This window comes from Lepeophtheirus salmonis, unplaced genomic scaffold (genome assembly GCF_016086655.4).
Source record: "Lepeophtheirus salmonis unplaced genomic scaffold, UVic_Lsal_1.4 unplaced_contig_1297_pilon, whole genome shotgun sequence".
NCBI lineage: Eukaryota > Metazoa > Arthropoda > Copepoda > Siphonostomatoida > Caligidae > Lepeophtheirus > Lepeophtheirus salmonis.
The window spans coordinates 5,594-21,121 of NW_027290309.1; the positions used below are offsets into that span (position 1 = coordinate 5,594).

The 15,528-nt window shown below is 30.8% G+C and overlaps 1 long non-coding RNA gene across 7 annotated transcripts; it reads right to left on the reverse strand.

Moving 5' to 3' along the window:
- Positions 1 to 252: 252 nt before the first annotated feature.
- Positions 253 to 14,656, reverse strand: LOC121130876 (uncharacterized). Of its 7 annotated transcripts, XR_005868862.2 has the most exons (7): positions 14,361 to 14,656; positions 14,146 to 14,290; positions 13,921 to 14,082; positions 13,684 to 13,861; positions 13,276 to 13,634; positions 6,565 to 11,243; positions 5,839 to 6,481 (listed from the first exon to the last, which is right to left on the reverse strand). It is a non-coding gene; the product is annotated as an uncharacterized lncRNA (long non-coding RNA). The 7 variants fall into 7 exon arrangements; XR_011784118.1 differs by lacking the exons at positions 5,839 to 6,481; positions 6,565 to 11,243 and adding an exon at positions 253 to 466 and having other exon boundaries at positions 14,365 to 14,550; XR_011784121.1 differs by lacking the exons at positions 5,839 to 6,481; positions 6,565 to 11,243 and adding an exon at positions 253 to 466 and having other exon boundaries at positions 13,276 to 13,645; positions 14,361 to 14,495.
- Positions 14,657 to 15,528: the final 872 nt, after the last annotated feature.

Genomic DNA, 15,528 nt, shown 5'->3' on the forward strand with positions numbered 1-15,528 from the left:
AGAATACATATTAAACGTGGATCATCAAAGGTTACATATATTTGGAAAAGTTCCGTTAACAAGTAGATATATTAATACAAGTATACTGTGTCTTGTCAAAGACTCCTGTAAGCAGGACAGGACACTGCGCTCTCGCATTTCCAATATGGGTATTTGATTATTTTATATGGAATGTCTCTCTTAAAGTGTTTTGCTACAAAATGAAGAGTTTTTTAAAGTATTTTACTAGGGAAAATAATAAAAATGAGGATATATATTTCTAATAGAAGTGGTATTTTATTAGTACTTTAATCAAAATAAACAGGAAAAACATATAAAAAAGAAAATTTTTGTATCGTCATTGACTGGAAGTTTTTCTCAGCTACCTAACAAAAGATAAACTGCAGCTTATGATATCCTATATTTGAATAATAAAGACTCCTTTTGATGTTTTTATTCTAGATTTATAAGTCAATCAATATTGAATCTGAAGTAAATTATATTTATTCTTAACAATTTCGTCTCTGTGTAGCATGAACATGATCATTGGTGGAAAATTTTGCTCAGTTACTTACCAGAGAGTTAGTTAATACTAATGAACACAAATTTTTCGAAAAATATACCTTTATTCAATTTCTAGACCTGTCCTTAAGACAGTTCGTTGTTTTTATGATGTATTTTATAATCGATATTTTTTATTTTGTAACTTTAAAAGATAAGAATTGTCATTTTTTGGAAAAAATTTCCTCAGTTATCCACCACAACACTTACTGCGGCTTATGATATCTATTATTTGAATAATTAAGGCTCTTTTGAACATTTATATATACTTATAAGAAAATCAAAATTGAATATAATGATTAATTTATTTATTTTTAACAATTTTGCCTGTGTGAAGATGCAACATGATCATTGATGGAATATTGTGTATAGCAGAAATCTTCTAGTGAATGACGATTCAAAACTTTAAAAGTAATGAAATTACTACCTAGTAGATTATTGGTTGTGGCTAATTAACACTAATTTTCTAAAAAAAATATCTTATCTCCAGACCTGTCTATATGAGAGTTCATACATGTTGTGTGATTGCTTGTATTATTATTTATGTATACAAAGTACCTTGTTTGGATTAGAAACGAGTAAATGAATATAGATTTATTCTTATATATACTATCAAAGTAACAAGTCGTGATTTATTTTATAATCTTTAAGGATTATTTAGTGCTACGTATTTGTAGTTATAATTATCAGCCGAGGCGCAGTCGCCAAAACCAATTAAGTGATTACGTTAATCAAGTCCATAATATCTTGAAAACGACAAATAACGAAGATGGATAAAATTGAGAGAATACATATTAAACGTGGAATTGTGATTGATTGGCCTATTGAAAGTTATTGAGTCTGGAGGTGTGTCTCAGATTAACATTAACTCTTGGCATGATATACAGCTGACCTTCTTGGTCTACAAAAACAATAGGCCCGGCAACAAAGTAGAGAGCATTACTCTCTCCCTTGGAAGATAGTTCCTGGAGGTCATCTGGTTGCCAGTTAGTCAAAATGAACTCATCTTTTACCAGGTCTTTATCCAGCAGAGCTTTAATTTCTGAAAATCGTCACAGCTTCAGTTGGCCTTGATGCCGCTATAGGAGTTGAGAGGTATTTGGGACAGTTTGGCCATCTACATCTGGCTTGAATGTGAAGTCTATTATATTCATTTTTAACATTTTGTCTGTTTGAAGATTCAACATGATAATTGGTGGAAAATTTTGTCTCAGCTACATTCCAGGACATAGTTAATGGTAATGAAGAAAAAGGTACAGTTAGCTCTCCATCTCTATAGTACTCCCTGGTTTGTCACACTATCATTAATATAAAAGAAAAGTAGACAAAAGCATCTCTACAACAACAACAATCATATTTTTATGCTATTGAATATTCTGCAATCTATAACAAACTACTTCATCTCAAACACTGGACATTCTATTGACAAATTCCACTCAAGTTTCTAATTTCAAAGATATTTTACTTGGTCAAGCATTTAATAAGCGTATCCGGAATCATATTTTCTGTTCGGCATAATTATAAAGAAATGTTTTTCCTTGGAATCTACTCCTTGATAAAATGACGAATGATATCTATCTGGTCTTCTTTTCCCTGAAATTGAGGGTAATTTTCAGGAAATCCTACGTCGGAATGATAGTCTTCCATTATTAATGTATAACCTTCGAATGTTTTCCTCATAATTACCAATAAATTTATTATCTATATATTTTTTCCTGTGATACATTTGAAAGTACAATATATTAAGTTTCCAACAGAGACATGGCAACCGACATTTGTTGTCAAATTGAACTTGGCAAGGTTCATAAATATATTTTACCTATTATATATGTATTTTCTATTCTGTGAAGTGTACATACAAAACAATTATTTTATTTTTTGAGACAATATACAGAATATCTTAGAATAATTTCTATTGATGATCATGTCCCTTGACTCTTCTACATACGAAGGTTCATCCTATATATGCCTTTCAAATTAAAACTTTATCATTTAGTACTGTCATTATTTATAGCCTTATTTTTGATAGAATAAACTTTTTCCCCACTGTATAGGCCAAAAAAAATTAGGCTAAACCATATTTGATATTTGGTAATAAACAAGGTATATTAAGAAAATCAAAGTAACTTATTGTAAAGGGTGATTCAAAACGAGCGGTTTTTTCCAGTAGGGATTTTTTGACAGGCGTGCGCAAGTTCTGTCAAATTCATACGTCATTTCTACTCAGTATTGTTTTACAATTATTCATGGTAAGATATACGCCACAACAACGTGTACAAATTGCACTATTGTACTATGAAAATCAGCGTTCTTGAGAGAAGTTTTTTGCAAATTTCGCCCAACTTATGGTTCACATAATCGACCTTCAGAATCCACAATTCCCAGAATAATCGAAAAATTTGAAGGGACAGGAACTTGCTGGGATGTCCCGTTGTCTGGTAGGCCACGTACAGCTCGCAGTGTAGAAAATATTGCGCCGTAGCCGAGAGTGTAGCCGAAGATTGTGAAGAATCGATTGGCGATGGTAACATACCTTTTGATACCTCAAATTGAAGCACATGGTCTCCACGATATTTGGTTCCAACAAGACGGTGCAACTTGCCACACAACGCGGGTAACAATTGACAAATTGGGACATCATTTTAGGGAGCAATTAATTTCACGTTTTGGCCCGGTAAATTGGCCACCAATATCGTGTGATATCACATCTTTAGACTTTTTTCTTTGGGGCTACGTAAAAGCAAAAGTCTATGTTAATAAACCAGCAACGATTGAAGCATTGGAAGCAAATATTGAGCGAGTTATTCGTGAGATTACAGTCACAATGCTCGAACGCGTCATCGAAAATTGGCTCGAAAGAATGACCATTTAAAGGTTGCAACCAACATATGAAGGGGATTATTTTCTAGAAATAGTTGTAAAGGATTGTTTTTTGGGTTCATAATAAAGTTTTGACCATAAAATAATATTTTATGTGTTTTATTTCTACAATCCAAAAACTGCTTGTTTTGAATCACCCTTTATTTAACAGAATCGTTTCTAAAAGTTGGTACCATAAAAATGTTTTGTAAACTTTTAATTCCAATAGTCAAATAATGGATTTCCAAATAGATGAACTTTTGAATTATAATTAAATAATATTACAATAGTCACCTCAGTCAGAGAACACTGAAATGAATATGGAACGATATTTTCCTATTGCATATGCTTTTTTTACTCGATGCAAATTGGTTCATCATATTAATACAGTAAATAGAAACTTTAACAGCTCATAACTCATAAGTATAAATTTTTGTTTTTAAAGTGCAATTCAACTCATTTTATAATGAAACAAATATAACACTACAAATTAAAAATGAATATGGAACGATATTTTTTTAGTATTAGAATATTTTTTGCAAACACTTTTCCTTGTTTTATTTACATGAAGATGACTGTTTTTTTTTTACTCGAGTGCAAATGATTATTAATGCATGATTAATATCATATTAATACAGTAAATAGAAACTTTAACAGCTCATAACTCATCAAAAAACTGGTGACTGGGATAGTTCTATGGATATATCCAGTGAATATAAAGCTAAATGGGATAGTTCTATGGATATTTGATAGGCGGTATCAAATGTCTCTTAAGATAAACCACCTCCATGTTTTTTTGAGAGTGTCTTCCATTTTATAATCCATTCTGCAAACTTAATCAAGAAAATCAATTCGCTCCCACTCATTTACAGAAATTGGTTTTAATGAATTGTTTGTCTTTTGGACGTACATAATATTAGAGTTCATATTTATGCAATTCCATCTATTAGATTTGATTCACATGACCAAATTCGGTTACAAGAATAACATCCTCATTTTTTAAAGATGCACATGATAATTTTCGTCTTCTAATGAAGTTGTTATAATTTGTTTTGAGGATATGCACCGAATGGAAGAACATAAATATTTTTCTTTTGGAAATGGAAAAAGGATTCAGTATTTATCTAGGAAAAATTCAATTTTCTAGTTCATCCACATATAATTTTTTGTTTCAGCCATTTAACTCTAGATTTTAAATAATCAATTGTTGAGACTGACACCTCTCCTTGAACTGAATTAACACTTGTTATTCTTCTGATACGAGATTCAGATGGCAAGTAAATAATTCCAGATTCTCTAATTTAATTATATAGAGCTGGGCTTGTATTGTCCCAAATTATTGAAATTCTTACAAATTTAAGAAAGTATCTTCGTCCTTTTACACTTAAAGTAAAGGTGAAGTTGTTCTATAATAAAGCTGATATCATTTTTCTAATTAAAGTCTTGATGATGTACTGCTTTTTCGAATGTCTCAATGGCTTACTTAATGCTTGAAGCTAGTTCGGGTTCATTCTGTGTATTTTCTTAAATTGCTATAATGTTATTGATATCAGAATAACGGTTCAGTCACTCTGATGAACATATATGATTCACTTCGACACTAGGTATAGGAAGTCCTTCTGAAAAATTGAGAAAGAGAGGCCATTATTTTCTTTTAAACCAAACAAAATGTAAGGAACAAGATCCTGTGATAATAAGGTGATAAACATGACGAAGTATTAATTATATATTAAATTAATATCTTAGGGTAAACACGCCTTATCCAGGTTTTTTTATATCCGTAAAAATTTAATTTTATCTCCTCGAAATAAATATTCAATTTGAGAATTAACACAAAGTCTATCTTGCTCAAATCTGTATTATTCCAAAATTATCAACCTTAATTATGCATCACTAAGGTTGATAATTTTGGTAAGAATACAAAAGCGTGCGAGGATAAGGGAAGAAATATTTCATCATTGATTAAATAATATAAATCTTCTTCTATCAAGAACGTTATCATTCCTGCCTTTATTATTCAATATTAATATATTATTAGATGCTGATAGTCGATAGAGAACTGAATAAAATGCCTAAAATAACGTGACCTTCTGTCTGGATATCGTAAAATGGAGGCCCAGGAATTTGGAAAATACTTATCGGATGAGAAACAGATGGCTTGTTGGATTTGTCGATATAAATGTACCTTTAGTCCCCTGTCAAGAATTACACGCCACTCATTATCCTCATCTCTTTAACTTTGATCTTACAAAGATGTTTATTGCATTTAATGTAACCTTATCTATTGCTGATCATTCTATGTTAAAAAAAATTATGGAGAAATCCACGGGTAAATTCGTCCCTTCCCGAGGAACTATCATTAATTAATGGAGGATATTGGTAATGATGTCGTTTATAGAAATACCCCCATTGTAAGTTGTGAAGTTAAGATAATTTCTAGTATGTTTAGAGGAATCCACACAAATTTCGAGATGGAACTCTGAATTTTGTACCATCTAACAGTAAGAATTCATTTTTTTTTAAATCTAATCATAACATATGATTATATTTTAGCTAAAATTATCAAGAATTGTGATACACAACTCATGAAATGGCAAAAACAACTGCTTAAATGGTCACAACAACGGGGGTAGTAGCTTTGGACGTCCTGTTTTTCCCTGAGCTGATTATTTTCTTTGTTTATCTATTAGTGACCAGGATTACACCTAAAGTTTCTATGCAAATTTGATATAATACGGTTATATATTGTCACAGTAAGTCATTTAAATTCACAATAAGCCTTGTTTGCTATTGAAATTAGATGCCAATGTCGTCGTACAAAAGAGTCCTCCTCCAGATCCTTCACATACATCCTCACAGTCAAACCACTCACATTGAAAGTCTTTGCATCCTGCTTCATCGACTTGGCCGTACTTCTAGTGATTACGGTGTCCACATCCTCCATGATCCCGATTTTCAGGTGTCTACCACTGCCAGGGGACCTTTCGAGAGTCTGATCTGAAGCCTGTATGTTTTTAATATTGTAAACACTCACATGGGTATGGAGCAAATCCGACACCTTTTTGCCTCCATACTAAAAACTCTTAATTTTAAGAGTTTTTTTATTGTATATTATCTGGGATAGTCCCTACTTTAATAACACAACCTATTGTTCTAAATATTTACCTAAAGTAACCAAGATTGATTTAAAGTCAAGTCCACGATTTGACCAAGCACACTGTAGTTACAGCTGAACGGAGAATGTGTTTTTGCTTCTGTTTGTTCGTTAGTTACCAGGATTACAGCAAAAGTTACAATCGATTTTGATCATTCTCGGTAGCAAGAATATATATTATAGTTGCAGTAAGGGACACATAAGCTTGGAAAGGTAAAAGTTACACAGTATTTTACAAATGCCTAATCGACCATAACTTTGGGAAAAATTGAGATACATTCTAGATAAATTGCATTTGTGAGGTTTTTGAAATAAAAAATTGTAAAACTCCTTAAATAAAGGATTCAAAAACGCATCTATCAAATTTGATACGTGTGGTGTTAAAGGGTAAATATTAAAATTAATTTTTATTTGCATCTTTGAAATTAAAAAAATTGATTTTTTTTTTTTTTTTTATGCGTCCCACATAAAACGTAAATTGATATGTACAAAGAACATATAATTATATATATAATTAAAATCCATTATTAAATATTGACCGACTTATGATTTTTTTAAATTTAATAATGACTTCATATGAATATTGGTACTTGCATTAAAATTTGTTAAATAAATAATGAATAAAATTAATAAAATATTTTATTTGAAATACTTATATCCGTTAATAAGAAAATAAAATATGATGTCTATTTTATTCGTTATGAACAATTGCGTATTAGTGAAGATTCAACATGATCATTCATGGAAAATTTGGTTTCATTTTCCTTCCAAAACATGGTTTTATGCTAATGAACACAACTTTTTCAAAAAAAATAGCTTTATTCCATCTCCAGACCTGTCCATAAGACAATTCATACTTCTTAATGATGTATATTATTATACATATTTTCATTTTTGTTACTTTTAAAAATTTGAATCGACATTGACTGGATCAATTTTATCAGTGCCAATCTACATCATTAAAAACTACGAACTATCTTGAGATCGAATCAAGCTAATTTTTTTACTCAAATTTGTGTTCATTATTATAAACCTACGTTCCGGAATATAGCTGAGACAAAAAATTCCATCAATAATCATGTAGAATCTTCACAGACACAAAATTGTTAAACAGGAATGAAGTAGACTCAACGTTCAATTTTGATTTTCTTATAAACGGATAAAAATATCGAAAAGAGCCTTTAGTTTTCTAATATAGGACATCACAAGCCAAGTACATGTTCTGGGAGGTAACTGAGCAATATCTACCAGTCAATGACGATTCAAACCTTTTAATGTAACAAAATAGAATATATCGGTAACTATATACATCAGTAAAAACTACTAACTGTCTGATGTCTTGAGATAGAATCAAGCTATTTGTTTCGGAAAATTTGTATTCATTCGTATAAATCTATGCTCTGAAAGATATCAAGGACAAAGTTTCCATAAATTATCATGTTGAATCTTCACAAAAACGAAAATGTTAAACATTGAATAAGGTAGACTTCATATTCAATTTTAATTTTCTTATAACGGATATAAATATCGAAAAGAGCCTTTTTATTTTTAATATAGGACATCATAAGCCAAAGTACATGTTCTCGTAGGTAACTGAGCAATATCTACAAGTCAATGACGATTTAAAACTTTTAAATTAACAAAATTGAAAATATGGATTATAAAATACATCATTAATAATTATGAACTGTCTTATAGACAGGTTTTGAGATCGAATGAAGCTATTTTTTTTTTTTTGGAAAGTTTGTGTTCATTAGTATAAACCTATGTTGTGGAAGATTGCTGAGACAAAATTTTCATAAATGATCATCTTGAACTTTCAGAGAGACGAAATTGTTCAGAATGAATGAAGTAGACTCAATATTCAATTTTGATTTTCTTATAAACTGATATAAATATCGAAAAACACCTTTTTTTCAATTGTAGGACATCATAAGCCATAGTGCATATGCTGAGTAGGTAACTGAGCAAAATATTCCAGTCAATGACTATTCAAAACTTTTAAATTAACAAAATTAAATATATCGGAAACAATATACATCATATATATCATCATACATATAATCGTTATATAAAAGGATATCTTTTTGGCATAGTTGTAATACATTTTAGTAAGGTCTTTGAATTCTTATCACATAATTATATTTCTGAAGCCGTGATAAGTATTTTAGGAAAAAAAAAAAAAAAATCCTAAAAAACTTATATTAGGGCAATGCTTAATAATGGAACACCTTTTCTGAGGCTAGGTGAAAATGAAAGAGAGTTAATTTATTAGAAAAGAATAAGCCCAAGGCTGTCCTTTGGCTCCTTTACTATTCATTTTGGTGTTAAAAAGCATGTCCGAATCCAGCATAAAAAAGTCAGGAGGCTTTGGTATACAATTTCACGACCCAAACATGTAATTGATTTATATGCCGAGAACATAACCATTATAATTGAAGCAAATTATGAGAAAAAAATTAGTGAAAAGGATTGAAATAGTCATTAACTTGGAAGATAAATTAGGACTGATAAAAAATAGAGAAAAAGCTGGGATTCTTCCTTTATGCACATGGTGTCCACAGATAAAAGAAAAAAAAATGGACTTCCCTATTAAAAACTAAATTGAAGAACTAAGTATAGAATGGGGGAAAATGGTGAGGCAGACTCCATTGGTTGACCCTGAATCAAAAATTCAATCGAAAATAAGAGTTTGGAGATCCTTCAATCAGCAAAAAATAATAGACGTTTACAATAACCTGGTGATTCCATTGGTAATTTATAAGGCTACTTTAATGCCCAGATTAGTAGAAGTTACAATGAAGGAACAAGAAAAGTGGCTAGGAAAGTGTTTTCATCGAATGTACATAGAAGCAGAAGTTAGAACTAAATCTCAAATGGGAGGAGGATTGACACTTCTATAAAGATTTTCGCCTAAAATTTATCAAAAGATTATTATAGAGCCGATAACAAATTTGAATACGGAGTTACACCTGGCTTTATCTTCTAGTTTAGTTTACCAGTTTACAGACAGTCATTGACTCCCTCCTGGGGTGCTAGCCAAAGAATTTTATGGGAGGCCAATCTCCAAATCCCCTCCGACTCTTCTGTGGATATTATTCGGGGGAATTGTAAAAAGAAATATTTTTTTATAGAGAACTAACACAAGACAACTAGAGCTTTTTTGTACCAAGACGGAACATACTCACAACATCAATGAGAATACTCCATTTAGGTGTGGAAAATTTATATTCCCCTAAATGAGGTCTGCAAACCAGCCCCGTCTGGAATCGGTTGTTGTTTTTTTTACTTGTTTTTGTAAAGTGTGCAGTGTGTTTATTTTCTCTATAAATAACTTAATCGTCGTTTTTATTCGAATTTTAAAGTGTCATTTCTAGAGTTGCGTGAGATTATAAATATGTACACTTTTATTATGGTGTCTTATGTCCGAAGGATTCAATTTCAACTATATTGTTTATTTATTTTGTATAACATTGCAACTTCATCGGATTTTAATAAAGACAATAAAAAAAATTATATGTTTCAAAAGATTTCAATAAAATTAGATATACCACGTGGAGATCCACCATAACCGTCCCTAACAAAGGTAACTGTTCCACGATGCCAAATTCCTATGATAACCTGGACAATGTTACGGTTTTTATAGGAGCTTCATGAAGCAACTTGTTGCGGGACATTTTTGGGCTTCTCAATTGCAATCTTAGTGGCGTCCAACACTACCCATGTAACTGGAAACTTGGTTTTGAAATCTTTTGGCATGTGCTGCTTAACAACTTCTTTAGACGGCCACATTTCATACTCTTGCAATTGAATATAGAGAAATGCGAGCCATGTTTGAAAGACTCTAACAGCAGTAACTTCAGAAACACAAAAAAAACCGCGCAAATTCGAAATCTTTGGTGTTCCTTCTTAGCTTGACTAATGTCAGTACACATTCGTCAAGTGGTGACAGTTGGGATTTGTACTTGAGATTTGTGGTGGCTGCACCAAAATAGTTGAAAAAGTAGATGAGGTGATATAAGTCATAAAATCTAGTGTAAAACTCGGCAGCCTCTGAATCATTGGCTTGTATCTTCATGGAAAGGAATAGACTGTATGATGTCTGATTAATGTCGTTACGTATCTGTGTCTGAATAGTCCCTTTTTTACCAATTAGCATCCTCTTCCCTATGCTCTTCCTTCATTGACATTGTCCTCAATGTATCTGACTTTAACATCATCTTGAGTGGTGTTGACTTCGTTTGGTTGTTGACAATTTTTATACCTCTTTTCATGAAATGATGGCTCTGTTGATCTTCTATATAAAAAAATCAATGGTAGCACTCCTTTTTTAAGGCATTTACGAAGCCTAGGAACGTCAGGATCCCATCCTCCTGGACGATCGTAATCTTCTTTCTTGAAATGTTCGTGACATACTTTTGAATGCAAAGAAGGAGCCCCAAGATTATTAGTATTGAGGTTGATACGATTCATAGCAACCCTCCATTTCACTTGTAAAGTGGGTTCCTTTGGGAACCTAAAGCCTCCTATACCTTTACATCAAGATAGACTACAATAATTCACCATTGTTCTTCACTAATAACTCCGTAGATGGAGTCTTTTTAACTTTCAACGATGTAATTTGAGGATCTATCCTTTAAAAGTCTTGAATGATTACCTCTAAGCTCTTTAAATTTAAAGTTCACGCAGCCTACAACAGAAAACGAGCTCAGAACAATTTAAAAACGACTAAACGATTGGTAAACTCTGAACGCTTTAGATTAAAAACGTTAGAAGATATAAATAATTTAATCCAACAAAATTAATCAATTATTTTTACATATACAACATTCCAAGATTTCGATGTGTTGATATAAATCATTCTTAATGTAACGTCAATATAAAGGAATTGAATCTCTGCTTTTGAGGATACACTAATTTTATGTATCTACTTAAATTCGAAAAAAAATGTCCAAAAGATTAAGAAAGTAGTAGCCCCGACAAGATGAGCAATAAATTACAGAAAATAGTATCGGATAAAAATTTTAATTGGTCATCAGGAAAAGGTTAATTGCCAGGGTGAAAGCAAATTGCAAAGGTTATTTCGTTTTTTTCAGATAAAGGAGACAAATTAGACATAATAAAATAATTATTATCGACTAATAACTAAGTTAACTATTGGCTGTAATGGGCAAGTCACAAAATTTATAGAAAGGAAGTTAGGAGCAAAGAATAGTCCTTATTAAAAACAAGATAAAAAAAAATATATTGTATATTGCTAAGAGAAATTAACTTGAAAAATGATCAGATGATTTATAACGGAAGGTTGTGCCATTATTGATTATAAAACATTTAATACATTATATTGTCTTCATTGAATCCTACTTAATTATTTTTTTCTGTCCTCATAGAGCAAATGTATCATTTTATAAAAAAATAGTCTTTAATAATTTAAAAATAAAAGTTTTAGTAAACATTAGCTTCGATTTTTGGATGAGCAAGAGGCAAAGTAGAACTACGCCTTATTACCCTATGGATCCTTCCCTATTCTTTGTATCGTTTTTACTGGATTTTTTACACTATAATTTCATAGTTTTACTTTGCATCTTTATCCAATACTCCACCAAAAATTAAGCTAAAGACTCAACGACAAACAATATCGGCAATTGGGAGGGGTACATAGGGCAATGAGGCATAGTTATATTTTGCCCGATGCTCCACCAAAAAATATAACCAATATTCTTTAATGTTAATGCTATTTAATTTAAAAAAATGCTGAGTATGTGGTTGAGACTGTACTGAGATAAAATTACTTATATTAATAAAAGACTGATAAGACTTAATCCTTACAAAATTGTAAGGAGTCTTTTGATAGCATTTATTATTTTAGTAATGTATAGCTAAATAAAATAAACATATTTTTAAAATTATTATCCTGTATTATTATTTGCAAACGCTGCATTTTATAAAACTTCATCCCTATTTTGCAGAATATTTGGTCTCCAAAACTTTTATGCAATTATAATATTAGAAAATACCAACTTTTAACAACAAATATATTATCATTTTATTGAATGATTAATGCCTCTCTGATGGGTGTTAAGAATGAGATGGGCTAACTGGGATAATATAAATGCTTTTTCAAAATCATCTAAATATTTTAATCTATTATAGCCATGTAGATAGAACTTTCTCAGTAGATGAACAACTTTCATTTGGTGCATTCAAAATTCTTAGCACTTATTTTTAACACGCAAAAATTTGAAATTATTAGCCTCTTTAAAAAAAACGCCCTATGATCAGGATAATACGACCAATGTTGCATTAGTATAAAAGTAACTAAATTATTTTATTGTTTTTATATAGATGTTAAATGGATAATATTGCATTAAGAGTATTATATGATTAATAAAAAAACTCGAACATCACATATAGTGTAAACAATATGTGTTTGTTTGTCTTCATATTCAAGTTCAAAGTTGTACTTTCTGTGAGGCCCCTTCCATAAATTAAGGATTTCAAGACCTTATGACAGATTAGTGTATCTCCTATTACCCCCACAGAGCCATTTCATAAATGTTTTATTAAGTCATTTAAAAAATATCATATTATAAAAATTTAATATTTACATATTATCCAGTTCTATTCTATTTGTTTGCACAACAAATTGAACAGAACCAACGAATATTGTAAAATTAAAAAAATTATCTACTTAAATAAAAGGTAAAATAATAAATACATACCTTCTTCATATGGGTGGCAGAATTAGCTTGAATGCAATACAGCTGAAAGTTGATGTCATTTTCTTCCAGATGTCAAAACAAAGTATATCTAGAATGAAAAGGTAAGTGTATATTAAGGTGTCTTACATTACCCAGGGGTCAACTAAAAGTGAAGAACTTTGAGCATCCATGCTCAATATTTATTAAATAAACATCGACTATTATGATGATCATAAAGCACAAGTGAAGTCTATGCTTGAGCCGATCCTTGAGAGATGAATAGATCAAACACGTAGTCATTGAATCGAAGGATTTGTTAGTAGTTTGAGAGTTCATAAAATGAACCTTTCTTTCTTGACTTCTTCTGACGATTGATTTTGCTATAAAGATTCTTGACTTAATGATAATTATACTATAAAGATTCTGTACTTAGTCATGATTATCCAATAAAGATTATTCTTAGTGAATCAGTGAGGAGCAAGAGCTATATTAATATTATGTTATGTATGAAAATCCAAAGTGCCAGAGTCTTGTCTGAATTTATACGCTTCTAAAAACGAAACGAGTACTACAAAGATCCCTTCCTTATTGAAGGCATCGTCTATCCCTGGAATGAAACGTTTGAGGTTACTCAGGACAAGAAGGAATAACAAGCTGTTGCCATACCATCTATGAGGAAATGTCTGCCCCCAGACTGAGTAGAGAGCAAGGAGTAAAATTTAATATCTTCCATCCTTCTTTCGAGTGACGACTCTGAAGTAGTTACCCATCGTCTATTTCCTGTAAGGGTAACTTTGTTGACTTATGGAGAAAGTCTTGAGGGTGTTCCTACGTGCAATCCTGATTTTAATCCTTAGAAATCGGTAAAATATAATGGATTTGAATTCTTACCTGATCGTTCCTCTTCCTGAGTGGGGTAATACTCCAATTTTACAACACATAATGATGATATCCACTCATCCTTTTATCAACAGACTCAATTCGATATAATATATATAATAATTAACAAAGACATATTTTCTTTGAATAATTAGACCTGTAAAAAATAATGAATAACAATGGCGTAAAATAAAAATAATAATTATACATCAATCTGCATTACTCACTCACTCAAAAATTAATTAATTAATTTGGTGAGCGCGTCTTCTTAGAGAACGTACTGAACCAACTCAGTTGCATGAGCAGCATGCTGCATGAGTGATTCGTTTGTTTATACCGTAAGTTTGCCTTATATATAATATGAAACATCAATCCAATATCCACTTCTACTTTTTTGTTGAGTTATTATGAAATATGAATATAATCAAGTATCGCACGGTAGTTCATTAGCTTGATACTTTGAGTGCACGCTAATTCGCGCACACGAAAAATTCTAAAGTCACCCACTCACCAAGTGAACTGTTCTAAGTGCCTCTTGATGGGAAAATATACTGCTCAATCTAAGCAATCCTTTGAAAAGTGTGATGGGGACTTTGCTCCATAAAGCAAATAATAATAATGAATTTAAAAAAGCACATTTTGGACTCAAAAACTTTTTTCTTACTTTGTTTATAGCTGGCATATTTGTCTGTATTTTTGTGAATAGATATTTTTTAATATTTATTTGGCTATAAGAGTAATGTCTGAGTCTCTAATATCTAGAACAAGGGACAAATGAGTCTGTTCATTTGTCACCATATAAAGTACCTGATCCATTTATTAAAATCAAGTATCTTAAAAAGTAATTTATAAACAATTTAAGTTTATCATAAAGAAGTATAACCGTTTCTTTGAATTCTACATTGTAGAAAGAATGAGTCATTTCATAAAAGTCATAGACACCATTAATGTGTAGAGTTATGAAGTGGAAGTAGTTATTTTCTAACGTAAAAAATCTGTTATTTAATTTAGATTTTCAGACTATTTGATCAAAAACTTGATTATTTTGTAATTCAGAACAATATTAGATAAAAGTTATATTCAAAAATTTATCATGAGGTAGACAGTTTCTTGCCACATAAAAAAATCATGAAGAAATATAATTAGCCCAGTCAATGGCCAGTGTCCGACATTAATCTCAAGCGATATCCTTATAGTTCAGATCATTGTTATTTTCTCGACTAAGAAGTTATTAAAACATCACATCAACGTATTTTAAACCAATTTTTGTCGATCAATTGTGGTTCTGCCAGTCTTATAAGGGATTGAAGTAATTAAATCTATCATAATTAATTGTTTGGGTAACTCCTTCGGAATTTTCTAATTTAGTTTCTTCATATTCTTTATATAAAATAC